Genomic DNA, 18,488 nt, shown 5'->3' with positions numbered 1-18,488 from the left:
ATGTCTAGAAGCCAATGAATACTGATTTGTAAATAACAATTGAATACTGAATACCATTGGGTTTCACATTTCAAAGAAGATATATGTATAAAAAGGCAAAAAAAAAATGTGGATGTTTTCATTCCGAGTTTCAGCCAAAAATGCTAAAAATGTTAAAATAATAACTAATAGGCAGCAAAAGGCAAAAAGCAAAAAGTTGGTCGACGAGGCCAACAACACGCGGTGTTCCCAAGCGGTCCCCCATCTAAGTACTAACCGCGCCCGACGCTGCTTAATTTCGGTGATCGGACGAGAACCGATGTATTCAGCGTGGTATGGTCGTTGGCGAAAGTCGATGGACTAAACAGTGTCCTTATGCACTAGAATTCAGTTATGTCTAGAAGCCAATGAATACTGATTTGTAAATAACAATTGAATACTGAATACCATTGGGTTTCACATTTCAAAGAAGATATATGTATAAAAAGGCAAAAAAAAAATGTGGATGTTTTCATTCCGAGTTTCAGCCAAAAATGCTAAAAATGTTAAAATAATAACTAATAGGCAGCAAAAGGCAAAAAGCAAAAAGTTGGTCGACGAGGCCAACAACACGCGGTGTTCCCAAGCGGTCCCCCATCTAAGTACTAACCGCGCCCGACGCTGCTTAATTTCGGTGATCGGACGAGAACCGATGTATTCAGCGTGGTATGGTCGTTGGCGAAAGTCGATGGACTAAACAGTGTCCTTATGCACTAGAATTCAGTTATGTCTAGAAGCCAATGAATACTGATTTGTAAATAACAATTGAATACTGAATACCTATTGAGCGACAGAATTCAATGAGAGAAACACCGTGTGTTCGCTGCGGAATTTTATTTGCGACTGAATGATGAACGAAAGAAATGACAAAATGATTATACATATTTTCTTATTCCTAATTCGTTAGAGCGGGATAAATCTATGATCGGTAATACAAGCGTGCATTGTATACATACAGGGCATATACAGGGCCTCTATTTTCTACACCCTTCCTCAATGCATGCATGTTTACAAATTATATTTAATACAAATTTAGCATTTCTGTAAACAATTCGTGTTTGGTCTTCGGAAGGTTTTTGGTCAAAATATCTGCTATCATTTCGGTTGTACATTTATATTTTAACAAAACTTTCCCTTCCTTTACGACATCTCTAACAAAATGATAACGTATGTCAATATGCTTCGTTCTGGAATGGTTAACAGGATTCTTGGTTAACGCCTGCGCGCTCAGATTATCGCCATACACAACGATCGGGGTGTTGTCGTCTCCGCAGCCAATTTCCAAAATTAGCCTTCGCATGACTATCGCCTCCTTAAAAGCCGCTGACAGTGCCATGTACTCCGCCTCGGTACTGCTTAACGCCACGCTTCGCTGCTTTTCTGAACGCCAAGAAATTGGACCACCGGCCAACAAGTAGATGTAGCCAGTGTAAGACTTCCTGTCAAGCCTATCTCCTGCCCAATCCGCATCCACGTATCCACAGAACGATTGACCACATTGCTGATAATGTAATTTCACGTCAACTGTGGATGAGAGATACCTTAGGATGTGCTTTATGCCAGCCATGTGCTCAGCATGCGGATTTTGGTTTCGTTGAGCCAACTTGGACACTGAATGCAGTATGTCCGGTCTTGTTGTCAGAGCTAGCCACATAAGCTCTCCCACCACAGATTGATAGACCGTGGGATCTACCTTTTTGCACTTGTCGCTGGTACAATCTATCTGGAAACCTGCATCCAGGGGAGTTTTCGCTGACTTGCATAATTCGCTTCCATGGGTTCGCAATAAATCCTTTATATATTGCGAATGTCCCAAAGTAATGGCTCCAAGGTCGCCTTCTCGCTCAATTTCCATTCCCAGGAAATGGCTCAACGGACCCTTGTCAACGCACTCAAACGATTGTGAAATGCTGTTTTTAATTTCCAGCAAATCCTCGTGCGATTGGCAAGCTATAAGTATATCGTCAACATATACAAGAATTAGTGAAAGGTTACCTTGTCCGCTCTGTTTGTATAAACATGGCTCGTTGTTGCAGGAGATAAATCCCATATCCACCAAAACGCTATTTAGCTTTTCGTTCCAGGCCCTTCCTGACTGCTTTAAGCCGTATATTGCTTTCCTCAGCACCAATACCTTGTCAGGATTCTTCTCGTCAATATATCCCTCCGGCTGCTTCATGTAAACCGTCTCTCTTAGATCGCTGTTGAGATACGCCGTGCATACATCCATCTGATGAAGATATAGCTTAAGCTCCGCCGCCAGTGCTATCATTAGACGCACACTCTCCAGTCGGCATACCGGCGAAAAAGTTTCAAGGTAATTTACGCCAAACTGCTGGGAGCATCCCTTTGCTACCAGACGAGCTTTGAAACGTTCTATTTGCCCATCCTTATCTCGTTTCACGTTGAAAACCCATTTGCAACCAATTGCTCTCTGATTCTTCGGTAAATCAGTAATCTGCCAAGTTTGATTGGCAACCAGGGAATCATATTCCTTAGCCATAGCTTCGCGCCATTCCATGGCATGCGAACTTTCCACCGCCTCTCTGCAGGTCAAAGGGATCGGAACATTATCCGAAACAAGAGCGCCCAAGATGTTATATTGTTTCTTCGGACGTCCAGGTTTTCCAGTTCGGACAATCTTGGGGCGACCAGGACCTCTGCGTGCCTCTTCTAGGACCTGCTCTTCATTATCGTCAGCACTCTCATACTGATCTATGCTCTCATCCGCGCTGCCAGTATCGACGGATATGTCAGATACGGTTTCATCGCCTTCGGCCCCATCTCGCTGGCAGGGCTCGTCAAGTTCCTCCAGGTTGATCAGCACAACATCATCTTTGGATGCCGCAGCATGATGTTCATCAAACAAAACATCCCGTTTCTCGACCAGTTGTCGAGCTGCTGGGTCATACAGCCGATAACCTTTGGCTGTTACAGAGTACCCAACCATTATATACTCCTTGCCTTTGGGTTGAAACTTGCTGCCCTTCCTCGGACCTTTGTCCAGAGCAACTGCAAGAGATCCAAATACTTTTAGATGTTTCACGCAAGGCTTCTTACCAGTCCACGCTTCCATAGGAGTCATACTCTTTACCGCGCTGGTCGGAGATCGGTTACGCAGATAAACCGAAGTGTTGACAGCTTCTGCCCAAAAACTATCTCCTAGCCCCGCCTGGACCAGAAGACATCTTGACATTTCCACCAGCGTCCGATTTGCCCTTTCCGCCACGCCATTTTGCTGCGGCGTATGCGGTATTGTTAGCTGCCTGGCAATCCCATACTTCCTGAGGTATTCATCAAACTGCTTATTGACAAACTCTCCGCCGTTGTCACTCCGCAGGCATTTCAGCTGTTTGCCTGTCTGCCGTTCCACCAGATTCTTGAACTCCATGAACTTTGACAGCACCTCGTTCTTCCCACGCAGAAAATAAACAAAAATCCTCCGGGATTTGTCGTCAATGAAAGTAAGAAAATACTTTGAACCTCCCAGAGAAAGTGTTGGGAAGGGTCCGCACACATCCGCGTGTATCAGCTCCAAAAGCTCCTTCGCCCGATTACACGTTGTTCTTGGGAATGGTTGAACATGGATCTTGCTAACCATACAAGTTTTGCAGTTAATATTTTCTGGCAAACCAATATTTTCTATGCCGCGCACCATCCCATTGGAAATAAGTTCTTTCATGCTGGAGAAATTAATGTGTCCGTATCTCTTGTGCAATAAAATCCCATCAACTGCTGACATGGCGAAACACCCGCTTCGACCACCTTCAAACAAATACAAATTGCCAATCTTTTTGGCTTTTACGATGCATTCTCCATCTTGCACCACCATGGCCTTCTCTAGGTCAAATGTCACCTTGCATCTGTTCTGCACAGCACTGCTCACGGACATGAAGTTTCCTGTCATCTTCGGGACGTAGAGAACATTCTTGAGAGTCAACATGCACAGGCCTGTCTGAATCTTGACGTCGCCTATACCTTCTGCTTGAAGAAAACCAGCATCGGCCAGTCCGATCTGCTCTGTGTGCTTCTCAAACTTTATGAAAAGCTCCCGTGCACAACACATATGGCTTGTTGCACCGCTATCTAAGCACCACATCCAGTTCTGTAAGTTGTTGACGTCACAAGCATGCAGCAGACTGCTTTGTCGATTCACCAAATTTTTTGGCACCGTGCGATTGCTATCTCCTTCGCTCGCACTCCGACACTGGGACTTAATGTGCCCTTGCTCACCGCACCTATAGCAAACGATATTTTTTCGTTTCTTCTGGCCATACGTCTTTGTCTGCCAATTTTGCCTCTGTGTTGCAGCGAATGCCTTAGTATTGTCAATTCGCTCTTCTGCTATTCCTTTTCGTTCGCTCTCTTCCTTCAACTTTATGGTCAGAATCTCGAAAGTAGGCAACTGATCTCGTGTTTCCATGGCCACCACGAAATGTTCGAATTGTTCAGGAAGGCTCGACAGCAAAACGATAGTACGTAACTCATCGTTTAGCTCTATTGCAACTCCAGCTAGACCATCCAGAATTTCCACAAACTCGCTTATGTATGTCGACATGCTCTGCCCCTGCTCCATTCGTTTGTTAAGCAGCTTCTTGTACAACTGTACCTTTCGTACAGGCCCGCTTGGCTGATGTACGTCCCTCAATTTGTTCCATGCCTCCACAGCAGTCGAGCAATTCTTGATGTAGGCCAACTGAGATGTCTTTACACTCAGTGTTATTGTTGCTAACGCCTTATTGTCCAAAGCCACAAAGCTGTCTCCCTCTGGAATGTTCGTTGCTGTTAACTCTCCTGACGTCACACTCCATAACCCGGAATGCACCAATACAGATCGCATCTGTATTTTCCACGTGTCATAGTTTTTCTCCTCTAACTTTTCAATTTGATAAAGAGCACTCATTGTTCTTGATCGTGAGTCACACACCGCTTAACCAAAACTTTATTAAATTCACCAATGCCTGGGCCCATAACCTATTGAGCGACAGAATTCAATGAGAGAAACACCGTGTGTTCGCTGCGGAATTTTATTTGCGACTGAATGATGAACGAAAGAAATGACAAAATGATTATACATATTTTCTTATTCCTAATTCGTTAGAGCGGGATAAATCTATGATCGGTAATACAAGCGTGCATTGTATACATACAGGGCATATACAGGGCCTCTATTTTCTACAATACCATTGGGTTTCACATTTCAAAGAAGATATATGTATAAAAAGGCAAAAAAAAAATGTGGATGTTTTCATTCCGAGTTTCAGCCAAAAATGCTAAAAATGTTAAAATAATAACTAATAGGCAGCAAAAGGCAAAAAGCAAAAAGTTGGTCGACGAGGCCAACAACACGCGGTGTTCCCAAGCGGTCCCCCATCTAAGTACTAACCGCGCCCGACGCTGCTTAATTTCGGTGATCGGACGAGAACCGATGTATTCAGCGTGGTATGGTCGTTGGCGAAAGTCGATGGACTAAACAGTGTCCTTATGCACTAGAATTCAGTTATGTCTAGAAGCCAATGAATACTGATTTGTAAATAACAATTGAATACTGAATACCATTGGGTTTCACATTTCAAAGAAGATATATGTATAAAAAGGCAAAAAAAAAATGTGGATGTTTTCATTCCGAGTTTCAGCCAAAAATGCTAAAAATGTTAAAATAATAACTAATAGGCAGCAAAAGGCAAAAAGCAAAAAGTTGGTCGACGAGGCCAACAACACGCGGTGTTCCCAAGCGGTCCCCCATCTAAGTACTAACCGCGCCCGACGCTGCTTAATTTCGGTGATCGGACGAGAACCGATGTATTCAGCGTGGTATGGTCGTTGGCGAAAGTCGATGGACTAAACAGTGTCCTTATGCACTAGAATTCAGTTATGTCTAGAAGCCAATGAATACTGATTTGTAAATAACAATTGAATACTGAATACCATTGGGTTTCACATTTCAAAGAAGATATATGTATAAAAAGGCAAAAAAAAAATGTGGATGTTTTCATTCCGAGTTTCAGCCAAAAATGCTAAAAATGTTAAAATAATAACTAATAGGCAGCAAAAGGCAAAAAGCAAAAAGTTGGTCGACGAGGCCAACAGCACGCGGTGTTCCCAAGCGGTCCCCCATCTAAGTACTAACCGCGCCCGACGCTGCTTAATTTCGGTGATCGGACGAGAACCGATGTATTCAGCGTGGTATGGTCGTTGGCGAAAGTCGATGGACTAAACAGTGTCCTTATGCACTAGAATTCAGTTATGTCTAGAAGCCAATGAATACTGATTTGTAAATAACAATTGAATACTGAATACCATTGGGTTTCACATTTCAAAGAAGATATATGTATAAAAAGGCAAAAAAAAAATGTGGATGTTTTCATTCCGAGTTTCAGCCAAAAATGCTAAAAATGTTAAAATAATAACTAATAGGCAGCAAAAGGCAAAAAGCAAAAAGTTGGTCGACGAGGCCAACAACACGCGGTGTTCCCAAGCGGTCCCCCATCTAAGTACTAACCGCGCCCGACGCTGCTTAATTTCGGTGATCGGACGAGAACCGATGTATTCAGCGTGGTATGGTCGTTGGCGAAAGTCGATGGACTAAACAGTGTCCTTATGCACTAGAATTCAGTTATGTCTAGAAGCCAATGAATACTGATTTGTAAATAACAATTGAATACTGAATACCATTGGGTTTCACATTTCAAAGAAGATATATGTATAAAAAGGCAAAAAAAAAATGTGGATGTTTTCATTCCGAGTTTCAGCCAAAAATGCTAAAAATGTTAAAATAATAACTAATAGGCAGCAAAAGGCAAAAAGCAAAAAGTTGGTCGACGAGGCCAACAACACGCGGTGTTCCCAAGCGGTCCCCCATCTAAGTACTAACCGCGCCCGACGCTGCTTAATTTCGGTGATCGGACGAGAACCGATGTATTCAGCGTGGTATGGTCGTTGGCGAAAGTCGATGGACTAAACAGTGTCCTTATGCACTAGAATTCAGTTATGTCTAGAAGCCAATGAATACTGATTTGTAAATAACAATTGAATACTGAATACCATTGGGTTTCACATTTCAAAGAAGATATATGTATAAAAAGGCAAAAAAAAAATGTGGATGTTTTCATTCCGAGTTTCAGCCAAAAATGCTAAAAATGTTAAAATAATAACTAATAGGCAGCAAAAGGCAAAAAGCAAAAAGTTGGTCGATGAGGCCAACAACACGCGGTGTTCCCAAGCGGTCCCCCATCTAAGTACTAACCGCGCCCGACGCTGCTTAATTTCGGTGATCGGACGAGAACCGATGTATTCAGCGTGGTATGGTCGTTGGCGAAAGTCGATGGACTAAACAGTGTCCTTATGCACTAGAATTCAGTTATGTCTAGAAGCCAATGAATACTGATTTGTAAATAACAATTGAATACTGAATACCATTGGGTTTCACATTTCAAAGAAGATATATGTATAAAAAGGCAAAAAAAAAAAGTGGATGTTTTCATTCCGAGTTTCAGCCAAAAATGCTAAAAATGTTAAAATAATAACTAATAGGCAGCAAAAGGCAAAAAGCAAAAAGTTGGTCGACGAGGCCAACAACACGCGGTGTTCCCAAGCGGTCCCCCATCTAAGTACTAACCGCGCCCGACGCTGCTTAATTTCGGTGATCGGACGAGAACCGATGTATTCAGCGTGGTATGGTCGTTGGCGAAAGTCGATGGACTAAACAGTGTCCTTATGCACTAGAATTCAGTTATGTCTAGAAGCCAATGAATACTGATTTGTAAATAACAATTGAATACTGAATACCATTGGGTTTCACATTTCAAAGAAGATATATGTATAATAAGGCAAAAAAAAAATGTGGATGTTTTCATTCCGAGTTTCAGCCAAAAATGCTAAAATAATAACTAATAGGCAGCAAAAGGCAAAAAGCAAAAAGTTGGTCGACGAGGCCAACAACACGCGGTGTTCCCAAGCGGTCCCCCATCTAAGTACTAACCGCGCCCGACGCTGCTTAATTTCGGTGATCGGACGAGAACCGATGTATTCAGCGTGGTATGGTCGTTGGCGAAAGTCGATGGACTAAACAGTGTCCTTATGCACTAGAATTCAGTTATGTCTAGAAGCCAATGAATACTGATTTGTAAATAACAATTGAATACTGAATACCATTGGGTTTCACATTTCAAAGAAGATATATGTATAAAAAGGCAAAAAAAAAATGTGGATGTTTTCATTCCGAGTTTCAGCCAAAAATGCTAAAAATGTTAAAATAATAACTAATAGGCAGCAAAAGGCAAAAAGCAAAAAGTTGGTCGACGAGGCCAACAACACGCGGTGTTCCCAAGCGGTCCCCCATCTAAGTACTAACCGCGCCCGACGCTGCTTAATTTCGGTGATCGGACGAGAACCGATGTATTCAGCGTGGTATGGTCGTTGGCGAAAGTCGATGGACTAAACAGTGTCCTTATGCACTAGAATTCAGTTATGTCTAGAAGCCAATGAATACTGATTTGTAAATAACAATTGAATACTGAATACCATTGGGTTTCACATTTCAAAGAAGATATATGTATAAAAAGGCAAAAAAAAAATGTGGATGTTTTCATTCCGAGTTTCAGCCAAAAATGCTAAAAATGTTAAAATAATAACTAATAGGCAGCAAAAGGCAAAAAGCAAAAAGTTGGTCGACGAGGCCAACAACACGCGGTGTTCCCAAGCGGTCCCCCATCTAAGTACTAACCGCGCCCGACGCTGCTTAATTTCGGTGATCGGACGAGAACCGATGTATTCAGCGTGGTATGGTCGTTGGCGAAAGTCGATGGACTAAACAGTGTCCTTATGCACTAGAATTCAGTTATGTCTAGAAGCCAATGAATACTGATTTGTAAATAACAATTGAATACTGAATACCATTGGGTTTCACATTTCAAAGAAGATATATGTATAAAAAGGCAAAAAAAAAATGTGGATGTTTTCATTCCGAGTTTCAGCCAAAAATGCTAAAAATGTTAAAATAATAACTAATAGGCAGCAAAAGGCAAAAAGCAAAAAGTTGGTCGATGAGGCCAACAACACGCGGTGTTCCCAAGCGGTCCCCCATCTAAGTACTAACCGCGCCCGACGCTGCTTAATTTCGGTGATCGGACGAGAACCGATGTATTCAGCGTGGTATGGTCGTTGGCGAAAGTCGATGGACTAAACAGTGTCCTTATGCACTAGAATTCAGTTATGTCTAGAAGCCAATGAATACTGATTTGTAAATAACAATTGAATACAGTCTTCGACTAGCTCTTGTCGAACGCGGTTGTAAAAATTGAACGCTGCGATCGTTATCTTCTATTCTCTCTGAGAACATTTTGGTGTACATTAAATATTTTCTGTTTTCTTCTTTAATTGTGATATTCGCAAAAAACTACAATCAAACGTTCAAGTGATGCAATTGGCGATGCTGAAGCATCTGCCGTTGAAAAAATGCGTACTTAAAGGAATAAACCACTAGTGGAGCGCCAGAACGAACGGGGCTCCAAGCAATTTACAAATTATTTTCGTCCACTACAAACTTTAGACGATGATAATGATGATAAACCTATTGAAACGGACACACTTGATGAAATAATAATCAAACCACCTCCTATAACATTAATTAAACAAAATACAAAATTTGTACACGAGCTAATGGCTAAAATTAAAACTGATGATTACTTTATTAAAACCATCTCAATTGGAATTAAAATATTTTTACCAAATATGGACTGTTTCAATGCAGCTTGTAACCAACTCAAGGAACATAACTGTGAGTTCTACACGTACGATACTAGATCAAACAAGCCATACAAAGCTATTTTATCCGGGCTGGATAAACTACCAATTGAAACTGTCAAATCCATGCTACAAAACCTAGGATTACAATGCACCGAAGTCAAAATTGTGGAAAAGAAAACTAAGTCTGATCATGAATTATTACTGTACATTGTTTATTTCGTAAACAAAAGTATCACAGTAAAGGAACTGCGCAAAAACTTTATGTATGTCAACCACACTAAAGTACGCTGGGAGTATAAAGTGAAATTGCAGAATAAAATTACTCAATGCTACAATTGCCAACTATTTGGACATGGATCAAATAATTGTTCAGTTAAAACATCATGTGCCCATTGTGCTGGATCACACCAGACTGCCGTATGTATGGACGTAAACAACAAAAAATGCGCTAACTGTAAAGGCGACCATCCATCGACAGAACTGACATGCCCATGCCGAATTTCTTATCTCAATTTACTTTCCAAACGCTCATCACAACACATTGGAAGAAATAACTTGGAAGCTCATGGAATGAGGAATTCTAAGCAACACATCGCTCCATCTGCTCTCTTTGGAAATCAACCCCAGATCTCATTGCCTACTCAAACTAAGAGAGTGCAACAACTCAACTTTGGTAGCTATAGTAATGCACTCACCAATACTCATACTTTGCCTAATCCCAAAGCAAATATCACAAATGAAACTAATCTCTTTTCATGTGAAGAGATAAATTCTCTTTTGTCTGAATTAATAACAAGACTTAATGAATGCTCCAATAAGGGAGAGCAATTTCAAGTAATTTCTCAGTTAGCGATTAAGTATGTTTACACAAACAAATAATTTTATTGATAATTTGAATATTATGGCATGGAATGCTCGTGCCGTTAGAAACAAACGTATAGAACTGATCAAGTTCTTAGAAAATAATCACATTCACATAGCACTTATAAATGAAACGTGGCTGACTCATGGTGACCGTTTTAATATACCCGAATACACTATATACAGAAATGACAGGAAGGAAAGTAGGGGAGGCGGCGTTGCCATTGCAGTTAGTAACACATTGATACATGAACAAATACCCTGCATTAAAAGTCATGTTATTGAAAATGTAGGTATACAAATCAACACTGACTCTAATTCCAGTCTAAAAATTTACTCTATTTACTTTGCTGGAAATACTTCAAAATGTATTCCTAGTTCATGTGATTTATCTTGGGACCATAATCATTTAAAAAGTTTGTATAGATCTGATCTCCTTAAGATCTCACAAATAAATGGAAATTTTCTAATTTGCGGGGACTTCAACTCGCGCCACAGAGCATGGAAGTGTACCCGAGCCAATGGTTGGGGCAAAATTCTCAATGAACTTTCAGATCTGGGAAAATTCAGTATTTTGTACCCTACGCAACCCACATATATTCCGCATAACCATAAAGCAAAAGCATCAACATTGGACCTATGCCTCACTAATATCCCTAACCAGCTGGCTAATCCAGCAGTAATGCAAGAGCTTTCCTCTGATCACCTACCAGTGGTTATAAAATACTCTACAAATTTTATGCGCAATGTAAAAACATATCCGATTTTGGGAAGGGCAAATTGGGCGCTTTTTAAGAGAATTATAAATGAAAGGCTGATGGTTGAAGAGGTGGTTGTCAACTGCTCACAGATATCGACTTTGGATATTGATAATTTAATCGGCTCTTTCACTAGAGTAATCAATTATGCCTTTCTTAAAGCAGTCCCTCATAAACCTATACATCACTCCAAGCTTACACTCCCTGTACATATAACTGAATTATTTAAAACAAGAAATATTATCCAAAGACAATGGTTTAGGTCACGTCATCCATTATTAAAATCAAGATGTGATCATTTAAATTACATCATACGAAAAGAGCTTTTCATTTATAATAATGCAAAATGGAACAATAAACTTCAAAAGCTGGATAAATGCAGCAAACCCTTTTGGAATATAACCAAAGCAATTAAAAAAAGAAAACAAATTGTTCCGTGTCTAAGTAAAGCTGATGAAATATACGCTTCTGGAAAAGAAAAAGCGAATATTCTTGCTGATGTCTTTCAACTGAAGCATAATCTGACACATTCATATTCAAACCAAAATACAATTGACCAAGTCAAAATATCTTTACAATCTATAGCTGAAACCCCAAACAACATCGCAGAAATTTGTAGAGTCACTTATCCAGAGGTTTTTTCAATTGTAAAAGCTCTCCATACTAGAAAATCTCCTGGAATTGATGGAATACCTAATATATCCTTGAAAAACCTTCCTACAAGCGCCATTAATCATATTGTTAACATTGCCAATCACTGTCTTCAGGCAGGCTATTTCCCACGGGATTGGAAGATAGCAAAAATAGTTCCAATTCTCAAACCAGGAAAACCTCCTGATAACCCTGAAAGCTACCGACCAATAAGCCTATTAAGCGGATTGTCCAAGATTCTGGAAAAATTAATTAAATTGAGATTGGTGAAATTTTTGGACATACACAACACACTACCAACGGTACAGTATGGTTTTAGAAATGGTCTAAATACCATACTGCCGACCTTAAAACTAAGAAATTATATTAAAGAAAGTATCCAATCCAAACAATCTGTAGGGCTGGTTACACTTGATATTGAGGCTGCATTTGATACTGTATGGCATGACGGACTGTTGCACAAACTAAAGATGATTGGAACTCCCATATACCTCATTAAAATAGTTCAAAATTTTTTGACACATCGATACTTTAGCGTTAATTTGGACAGTAGTCAATCTGCTAGACGAATTTTAAATGCAGGTGTGCCACAGGGTTCTGTCTTAGGACCTACATTGTTTAATATTTTTACACACGATATTCCACAAGCTACAAACTGTGTACTTTCACTGTTTGCTGACGACGCCGCTGTCTACAGTGCTGGTTTCTCGTACAGCGAGATAAATCAATCCATGCAGAGTTACTTAAATGAATTAGACATATATTACAAAAAATGGAAAATTAAAATTAACCCTAACAAAACGAATGCTATATTTTTTACAAAAAGAAGGAAACCTCGTTATCTTCCTGATAGACAGTTGCGAATACTAGACTCTCCAATACAATGGGTTGACAACATTCGATATTTGGGTATAATTTTTGATAAAAAACTAACATTTAAATACCACATCAACAACACAATTATGAAAGTTAATAAAATTATTTGCACACTGTACCCTCTAATAAATCGTAAATCTAAATTATCAATATCCAATAAGATCATAATTTTTAAAACAATTTTTAATCCAATATTAATGTATGGGTCACCTGTTTGGGGTAGATGTGCTCAAACTCATATCAAAAAACTTCAAATATGCCAAAACAAGCTGTTAAAATTAATAATGAACTTACCTTATTACACAAACACTAAGTACCTACATATAAAAGCAGGTGTACAAAAAGTTCAACAATAAAAAAAAAAATACAATATTAACAATCTTTGTTTCAAGTCTTAGTTTTTTTAAGTTAGTTGTAAGTCAATTAAGGTTTTTCTTCTCCCTTGTTTTCCTTAATAAATAATAAATATTGTTATACAAAAAAAAAAAACTAAAACAGGTCAACTAGACATAATTAATAAATATTTCAGATGAAAGCCTTAGCTAAACACTGTAAATACCTAATTATACCATTAGCTTTAATGAAATGTACATATATATATAAGGGATAAAGCACAAATAAATAAAATAAAATAAAAAATAACAATTGAATACTGAATACCATTGGGTTTCACATTTCAAAGAAGATATATGTATAATAAGGCAAAAAAAAAATGTGGATGTTTTCATTCCGAGTTTCAGCCAAAAATGCTAAAATAATAACTAATAGGCAGCAAAAGGCAAAAAGCAAAAAGTTGGTCGACGAGGCCAACAACACGCGGTGTTCCCAAGCGGTCCCCCATCTAAGTACTAACCGCGCCCGACGCTGCTTAATTTCGGTGATCGGACGAGAACCGATGTATTCAGCGTGGTATGGTCGTTGGCGAAAGTCGATGGACTAAACAGTGTCCTTATGCACTAGAATTCAGTTATGTCTAGAAGCCAATGAATACTGATTTGTAAATAACAATTGAATACTGAATACCATTGGGTTTCACATTTCAAAGAAGATATATGTATAAAAAGGCAAAAAAAAAATGTGGATGTTTTCATTCCGAGTTTCAGCCAAAAATGCTAAAATAATAACTAATAGGCAGCAAAAGGCAAAAAGCAAAAAGTTGGTCGACGAGGCCAACAACACGCGGTGTTCCCAAGCGGTCCCTCATCTAAGTACTAACCGCGCCCGACGCTGCTTAATTTCGGTGATCGGACGAGAACCGATGTATTCAGCGTGGTATGGTCGTTGGCGAAAGTCGATGGACTAAACAGTGTCCTTATGCACTAGAATTCAGTTATGTCTAGAAGCCAATGAATACTGATTTGTAAATAACAATTGAATACTGAATACCATTGGGTTTCACATTTCAAAGAAGATATATGTATAAAAAGGCAAAAAAAAAAAGTGGATGTTTTCATTCCGAGTTTCAGCCAAAAATGCTAAAAATGTTAAAATAATAACTAATAGGCAGCAAAAGGCAAAAAGCAAAAAGTTGGTCGACGAGGCCAACAACACGCGGTGTTCCCAAGCGGTCCCTCATCTAAGTACTAACCGCGCCCGACGCTGCTTAATTTCGGTGATCGGACGAGAACCGATGTATTCAGCGTGGTATGGTCGTTGGCGAAAGTCGATGGACTAAACAGTGTCCTTATGCACTAGAATTCAGTTATGTCTAGAAGCCAATGAATACTGATTTGTAAATAACAATTGAATACTGAATACCATTGGGTTTCACATTTCAAAGAAGATATATGTATAAAAAGGCAAAAAAAAAATGTGGATGTTTTCATTCCGAGTTTCAGCCAAAAATGCTAAAAATGTTAAAATAATAACTAATAGGCAGCAAAAGGCAAAAAGCAAAAAGTTGGTCGACGAGGCCAACAACACGCGGTGTTCCCAAGCGGTCCCCCATCTAAGTACTAACCGCGCCCGACGCTGCTTAATTTCGGTGATCGGACGAGAACCGATGTATTCAGCGTGGTATGGTCGTTGGCGAAAGTCGATGGACTAAACAGTGTCCTTATGCACTAGAATTCAGTTATGTCTAGAAGCCAATGAATACTGATTTGTAAATAACAATTGAATACTGAATACCATTGGGTTTCACATTTCAAAGAAGATATATGTATAAAAAGGCAAAAAAAAAATGTGGATGTTTTCATTCCGAGTTTCAGCCAAAAATGCTAAAAATGTTAAAATAATAACTAATAGGCAGCAAAAGGCAAAAAGCAAAAAGTTGGTCGACGAGGCCAACAACACGCGGTGTTCCCAAGCGGTCCCCCATCTAAGTACTAACCGCGCCCGACGCTGCTTAATTTCGGTGATCGGACGAGAACCGATGTATTCAGCGTGGTATGGTCGTTGGCGAAAGTCGATGGACTAAACAGTGTCCTTATGCACTAGAATTCAGTTATGTCTAGAAGCCAATGAATACTGATTTGTAAATAACAATTGAATACTGAATACCATTGGGTTTCACATTTCAAAGAAGATATATGTATAATAAGGCAAAAAAAAAATGTGGATGTTTTCATTCCGAGTTTCAGCCAAAAATGCTAAAAATGTTAAAATAATAACTAATAGGCAGCAAAAGGCAAAAAGCAAAAAGTTGGTCGACGAGGCCAACAACACGCGGTGTTCCCAAGCGGTCCCCCATCTAAGTACTAACCGCGCCCGACGCTGCTTAATTTCGGTGATCGGACGAGAACCGATGTATTCAGCGTGGTATGGTCGTTGGCGAAAGTCGATGGACTAAACAGTGTCCTTATGCACTAGAATTCAGTTATGTCTAGAAGCCAATGAATACTGATTTGTAAATAACAATTGAATACTGAATACCATTGGGTTTCACATTTCAAAGAAGATATATGTATAAAAAGGCAAAAAAAAAATGTGGATGTTTTCATTCCGAGTTTCAGCCAAAAATGCTAAAAATGTTAAAATAATAACTAATAGGCAGCAAAAGGCAAAAAGCAAAAAGTTGGTCGACGAGGCCAACAACACGCGGTGTTCCCAAGCGGTCCCCCATCTAAGTACTAACCGCGCCCGACGCTGCTTAATTTCGGTGATCGGACGAGAACCGATGTATTCAGCGTGGTATGGTCGTTGGCGAAAGTCGATGGACTAAACAGTGTCCTTATGGACTAGAATTCAGTTATGTCTAGAAGCCAATGAATACTGATTTGTAAATAACAATTGAATACTGAATACCATTGGGTTTCACATTTCAAAGAAGATATATGTATAAAAAGGCAAAAAAAAAATGTGGATGTTTTCATTCCGAGTTTCAGCCAAAAATGCTAAAAATGTTAAAATAATAACTAATAGGCAGCAAAAGGCAAAAAGCAAAAAGTTGGTCGACGAGGCCAACAACACGCGGTGTTCCCAAGCGGTCCCCCATCTAAGTACTAACCGCGCCCGACGCTGCTTAATTTCGGTGATCGGACGAGAACCGATGTATTCAGCGTGGTATGGTCGTTGGCGAAAGTCGATGGACTAAACAGTGTCCTTATGCACTAGAATTCAGTTATGTCTAGAAGCCAATGAATACTGATTTGTAAATAACAATTGAATACTGAATACCATTGGGTTTCACATTTCAAAGAAGATATATGTATAATAAGGCAAAAAAAAAATGTGGATGTTTTCATTCCGAGTTTCAGCCAAAAATGCTAAAATAATAACTAATAGGCAGCAAAAGGCAAAAAGCAAAAAGTTGGTCGACGAGGCCAACAACACGCGGTGTTCCCAAGCGGTCCCCCATCTAAGTACTAACCGCGCCCGACGCTGCTTAATTTCGGTGATCGGACGAGAACCGATGTATTCAGCGTGGTATGGTCGTTGGCGAAAGTCGATGGACTAAACAGTGTCCTTATGCACTAGAATTCAGTTATGTCTAGAAGCCAATGAATACTGATTTGTAAATAACAATTGAATACTGAATACCATTGGGTTTCACATTTCAAAGAAGATATATGTATAATAAGGCAAAAAAAAAATGTGGATGTTTTCATTCCGAGTTTCAGCCAAAAATGCTAAAAATGTTAAAATAATAACTAATAGGCAGCAAAAGGCAAAAAGCAAAAAGTTGGTCGACGAGGCCAACAACACGCGGTGTTCCCAAGCGGTCCCCCATCTAAGTACTAACCGCGCCCGACGCTGCTTAATTTCGGTGATCGGACGAGAACCGATGTATTCAGCGTGGTATGGTCTTTGGCGAAAGTCGATGGACTAAACAGTGTCCTTATGGACTAGAATTCAGTTATGTCTAGAAGCCAATGAATACTGATTTGTAAATAACAATTGAATACTGAATACCATTGGGTTTCACATTTCAAAGAAGATATATGTATAAAAAGGCAAAAAAAAAATGTGGATGTTTTCATTCCGAGTTTCAGCCAAAAATGCTAAAAATGTTAAAATAATAACTAATAGGCAGCAAAAGGCAAAAAGCAAAAAGTTGGTCGACGAGGCCAACAACACGCGGTGTTCCCAAGCGGTCCCCCATCTAAGTACTAACCGCGCCCGACGCTGCTTAATTTCGGTGATCGGACGAGAACCGATGTATTCAGCGTGGTATGGTCGTTGGCGAAAGTCGATGGACTAAACAGTGTCCTTATGCACTAGAATTCAGTTATGTCTAGAAGCCAATGAATACTGATTTGTAAATAACAATTGAATACTGAATACCATTGGGTTTCACATTTCAAAGAAGATATATGTATAATAAGGCAAAAAAAAAATGTGGATGTTTTCATTCCGAGTTTCAGCCAAAAATGCTAAAATAATAACTAATAGGCAGCAAAAGGCAAAAAGCAAAAAGTTGGTCGACGAGGCCAACAACACGCGGTGTTCCCAAGCGGTCCCCCATCTAAGTACTAACCGCGCCCGACGCTGCTTAATTTCGGTGATCGGACGAGAACCGATGTATTCAGCGTGGTATGGTCGTTGGCGAAAGTCGATGGACTAAACAGTGTCCTTATGCACTAGAATTCAGTTATGTCTAGAAGCCAATGAATACTGATTTGTAAATAACAATTGAATACTGAATACCATTGGGTTTCACATTTCAAAGAAGATATATGTATAATAAGGCAAAAAAAAAATGTGGATGTTTTCATTCCGAGTTTCAGCCAAAAATGCTAAAAATGTTAAAATAATAACTAATAGGCAGCAAAAGGCAAAAAGCAAAAAGTTGGTCGACGAGGCCAACAACACGCGGTGTTCCCAAGCGGTCCCCCATCTAAGTACTAACCGCGCCCGACGCTGCTTAATTTCGGTGATCGGACGAGAACCGATGTATTCAGCGTGGTATGGTCTTTGGCGAAAGTCGATGGACTAAACAGTGTCCTTATGGACTAGAATTCAGTTATGTCTAGAAGCCAATGAATACTGATTTGTAAATAACAATTGAATACTGAATACCATTGGGTTTCACATTTCAAAGAAGATATATGTATAAAAAGGCAAAAAAAAAATGTGGATGTTTTCATTCCGAGTTTCAGCCAAAAATGCTAAAAATGTTAAAATAATAACTAATAG

General features: G+C 39.6%; 26 non-coding genes across 26 annotated transcripts; all 26 read right to left on the bottom strand.

Annotated features, from left to right (window-relative positions):
• Positions 1-207: 207 nt before the first annotated feature.
• On the bottom strand, positions 208-326 carry LOC120321284. Its single transcript, XR_005560952.1, has one exon. It is a non-coding gene; the product is annotated as a 5S ribosomal RNA (ribosomal RNA).
• Positions 327-579: 253 nt separating this feature from the next.
• On the bottom strand, positions 580-698 carry LOC6540163. The gene has a single exon (XR_005560950.1). It is a non-coding gene; the product is annotated as a 5S ribosomal RNA (ribosomal RNA).
• A 4,657-nt stretch (positions 699-5,355) lies between these two features.
• LOC120321282 lies at positions 5,356-5,474 on the bottom strand. The gene has a single exon (XR_005560949.1). It is a non-coding gene; the product is annotated as a 5S ribosomal RNA (ribosomal RNA).
• A 253-nt stretch (positions 5,475-5,727) lies between these two features.
• Positions 5,728-5,846, bottom strand: LOC120321281. The gene has a single exon (XR_005560948.1). It is a non-coding gene; the product is annotated as a 5S ribosomal RNA (ribosomal RNA).
• Positions 5,847-6,099: 253 nt separating this feature from the next.
• On the bottom strand, positions 6,100-6,218 carry LOC120321261. Its single transcript, XR_005560874.1, has one exon. It is a non-coding gene; the product is annotated as a 5S ribosomal RNA (ribosomal RNA).
• Positions 6,219-6,471: 253 nt separating this feature from the next.
• LOC120321280 lies at positions 6,472-6,590 on the bottom strand. The gene has a single exon (XR_005560947.1). It is a non-coding gene; the product is annotated as a 5S ribosomal RNA (ribosomal RNA).
• Positions 6,591-6,843: 253 nt separating this feature from the next.
• Positions 6,844-6,962, bottom strand: LOC120321279. The gene has a single exon (XR_005560946.1). It is a non-coding gene; the product is annotated as a 5S ribosomal RNA (ribosomal RNA).
• Positions 6,963-7,215: 253 nt separating this feature from the next.
• Positions 7,216-7,334, bottom strand: LOC120321278. The gene has a single exon (XR_005560945.1). It is a non-coding gene; the product is annotated as a 5S ribosomal RNA (ribosomal RNA).
• A 253-nt stretch (positions 7,335-7,587) lies between these two features.
• LOC120321277 lies at positions 7,588-7,706 on the bottom strand. The gene has a single exon (XR_005560944.1). It is a non-coding gene; the product is annotated as a 5S ribosomal RNA (ribosomal RNA).
• Positions 7,707-7,950: 244 nt separating this feature from the next.
• On the bottom strand, positions 7,951-8,069 carry LOC120321276. The gene has a single exon (XR_005560943.1). It is a non-coding gene; the product is annotated as a 5S ribosomal RNA (ribosomal RNA).
• Positions 8,070-8,322: 253 nt separating this feature from the next.
• Positions 8,323-8,441, bottom strand: LOC120321275. Its single transcript, XR_005560942.1, has one exon. It is a non-coding gene; the product is annotated as a 5S ribosomal RNA (ribosomal RNA).
• Positions 8,442-8,694: 253 nt separating this feature from the next.
• LOC6540504 lies at positions 8,695-8,813 on the bottom strand. Its single transcript, XR_005560941.1, has one exon. It is a non-coding gene; the product is annotated as a 5S ribosomal RNA (ribosomal RNA).
• A 253-nt stretch (positions 8,814-9,066) lies between these two features.
• On the bottom strand, positions 9,067-9,185 carry LOC6540505. Its single transcript, XR_005560939.1, has one exon. It is a non-coding gene; the product is annotated as a 5S ribosomal RNA (ribosomal RNA).
• Positions 9,186-13,715: 4,530 nt separating this feature from the next.
• LOC6529133 lies at positions 13,716-13,834 on the bottom strand. Its single transcript, XR_005560938.1, has one exon. It is a non-coding gene; the product is annotated as a 5S ribosomal RNA (ribosomal RNA).
• A 244-nt stretch (positions 13,835-14,078) lies between these two features.
• Positions 14,079-14,197, bottom strand: LOC6529132. The gene has a single exon (XR_005560878.1). It is a non-coding gene; the product is annotated as a 5S ribosomal RNA (ribosomal RNA).
• Positions 14,198-14,450: 253 nt separating this feature from the next.
• Positions 14,451-14,569, bottom strand: LOC120321263. Its single transcript, XR_005560876.1, has one exon. It is a non-coding gene; the product is annotated as a 5S ribosomal RNA (ribosomal RNA).
• A 253-nt stretch (positions 14,570-14,822) lies between these two features.
• Positions 14,823-14,941, bottom strand: LOC120321273. Its single transcript, XR_005560937.1, has one exon. It is a non-coding gene; the product is annotated as a 5S ribosomal RNA (ribosomal RNA).
• Positions 14,942-15,194: 253 nt separating this feature from the next.
• LOC6540559 lies at positions 15,195-15,313 on the bottom strand. Its single transcript, XR_005560932.1, has one exon. It is a non-coding gene; the product is annotated as a 5S ribosomal RNA (ribosomal RNA).
• Positions 15,314-15,566: 253 nt separating this feature from the next.
• Positions 15,567-15,685, bottom strand: LOC6540558. The gene has a single exon (XR_005560921.1). It is a non-coding gene; the product is annotated as a 5S ribosomal RNA (ribosomal RNA).
• A 253-nt stretch (positions 15,686-15,938) lies between these two features.
• LOC6540336 lies at positions 15,939-16,057 on the bottom strand. Its single transcript, XR_005560910.1, has one exon. It is a non-coding gene; the product is annotated as a 5S ribosomal RNA (ribosomal RNA).
• Positions 16,058-16,310: 253 nt separating this feature from the next.
• Positions 16,311-16,429, bottom strand: LOC6540337. The gene has a single exon (XR_005560899.1). It is a non-coding gene; the product is annotated as a 5S ribosomal RNA (ribosomal RNA).
• Positions 16,430-16,673: 244 nt separating this feature from the next.
• On the bottom strand, positions 16,674-16,792 carry LOC120321268. Its single transcript, XR_005560888.1, has one exon. It is a non-coding gene; the product is annotated as a 5S ribosomal RNA (ribosomal RNA).
• A 253-nt stretch (positions 16,793-17,045) lies between these two features.
• LOC6530871 lies at positions 17,046-17,164 on the bottom strand. Its single transcript, XR_005560885.1, has one exon. It is a non-coding gene; the product is annotated as a 5S ribosomal RNA (ribosomal RNA).
• Positions 17,165-17,417: 253 nt separating this feature from the next.
• Positions 17,418-17,536, bottom strand: LOC6530870. Its single transcript, XR_005560877.1, has one exon. It is a non-coding gene; the product is annotated as a 5S ribosomal RNA (ribosomal RNA).
• Positions 17,537-17,780: 244 nt separating this feature from the next.
• On the bottom strand, positions 17,781-17,899 carry LOC6530869. The gene has a single exon (XR_005560866.1). It is a non-coding gene; the product is annotated as a 5S ribosomal RNA (ribosomal RNA).
• Positions 17,900-18,152: 253 nt separating this feature from the next.
• LOC6530868 lies at positions 18,153-18,271 on the bottom strand. The gene has a single exon (XR_005560884.1). It is a non-coding gene; the product is annotated as a 5S ribosomal RNA (ribosomal RNA).
• Positions 18,272-18,488: the final 217 nt, after the last annotated feature.

The sequence above is a fragment of the Drosophila yakuba genome, chromosome 2R (genome assembly GCF_016746365.2).
Source record: "Drosophila yakuba strain Tai18E2 chromosome 2R, Prin_Dyak_Tai18E2_2.1, whole genome shotgun sequence".
Classification (NCBI taxonomy): Eukaryota; Metazoa; Arthropoda; class Insecta; order Diptera; family Drosophilidae; genus Drosophila; species Drosophila yakuba.
This window is presented reverse-complemented; position numbering and strand designations above follow the sequence as displayed.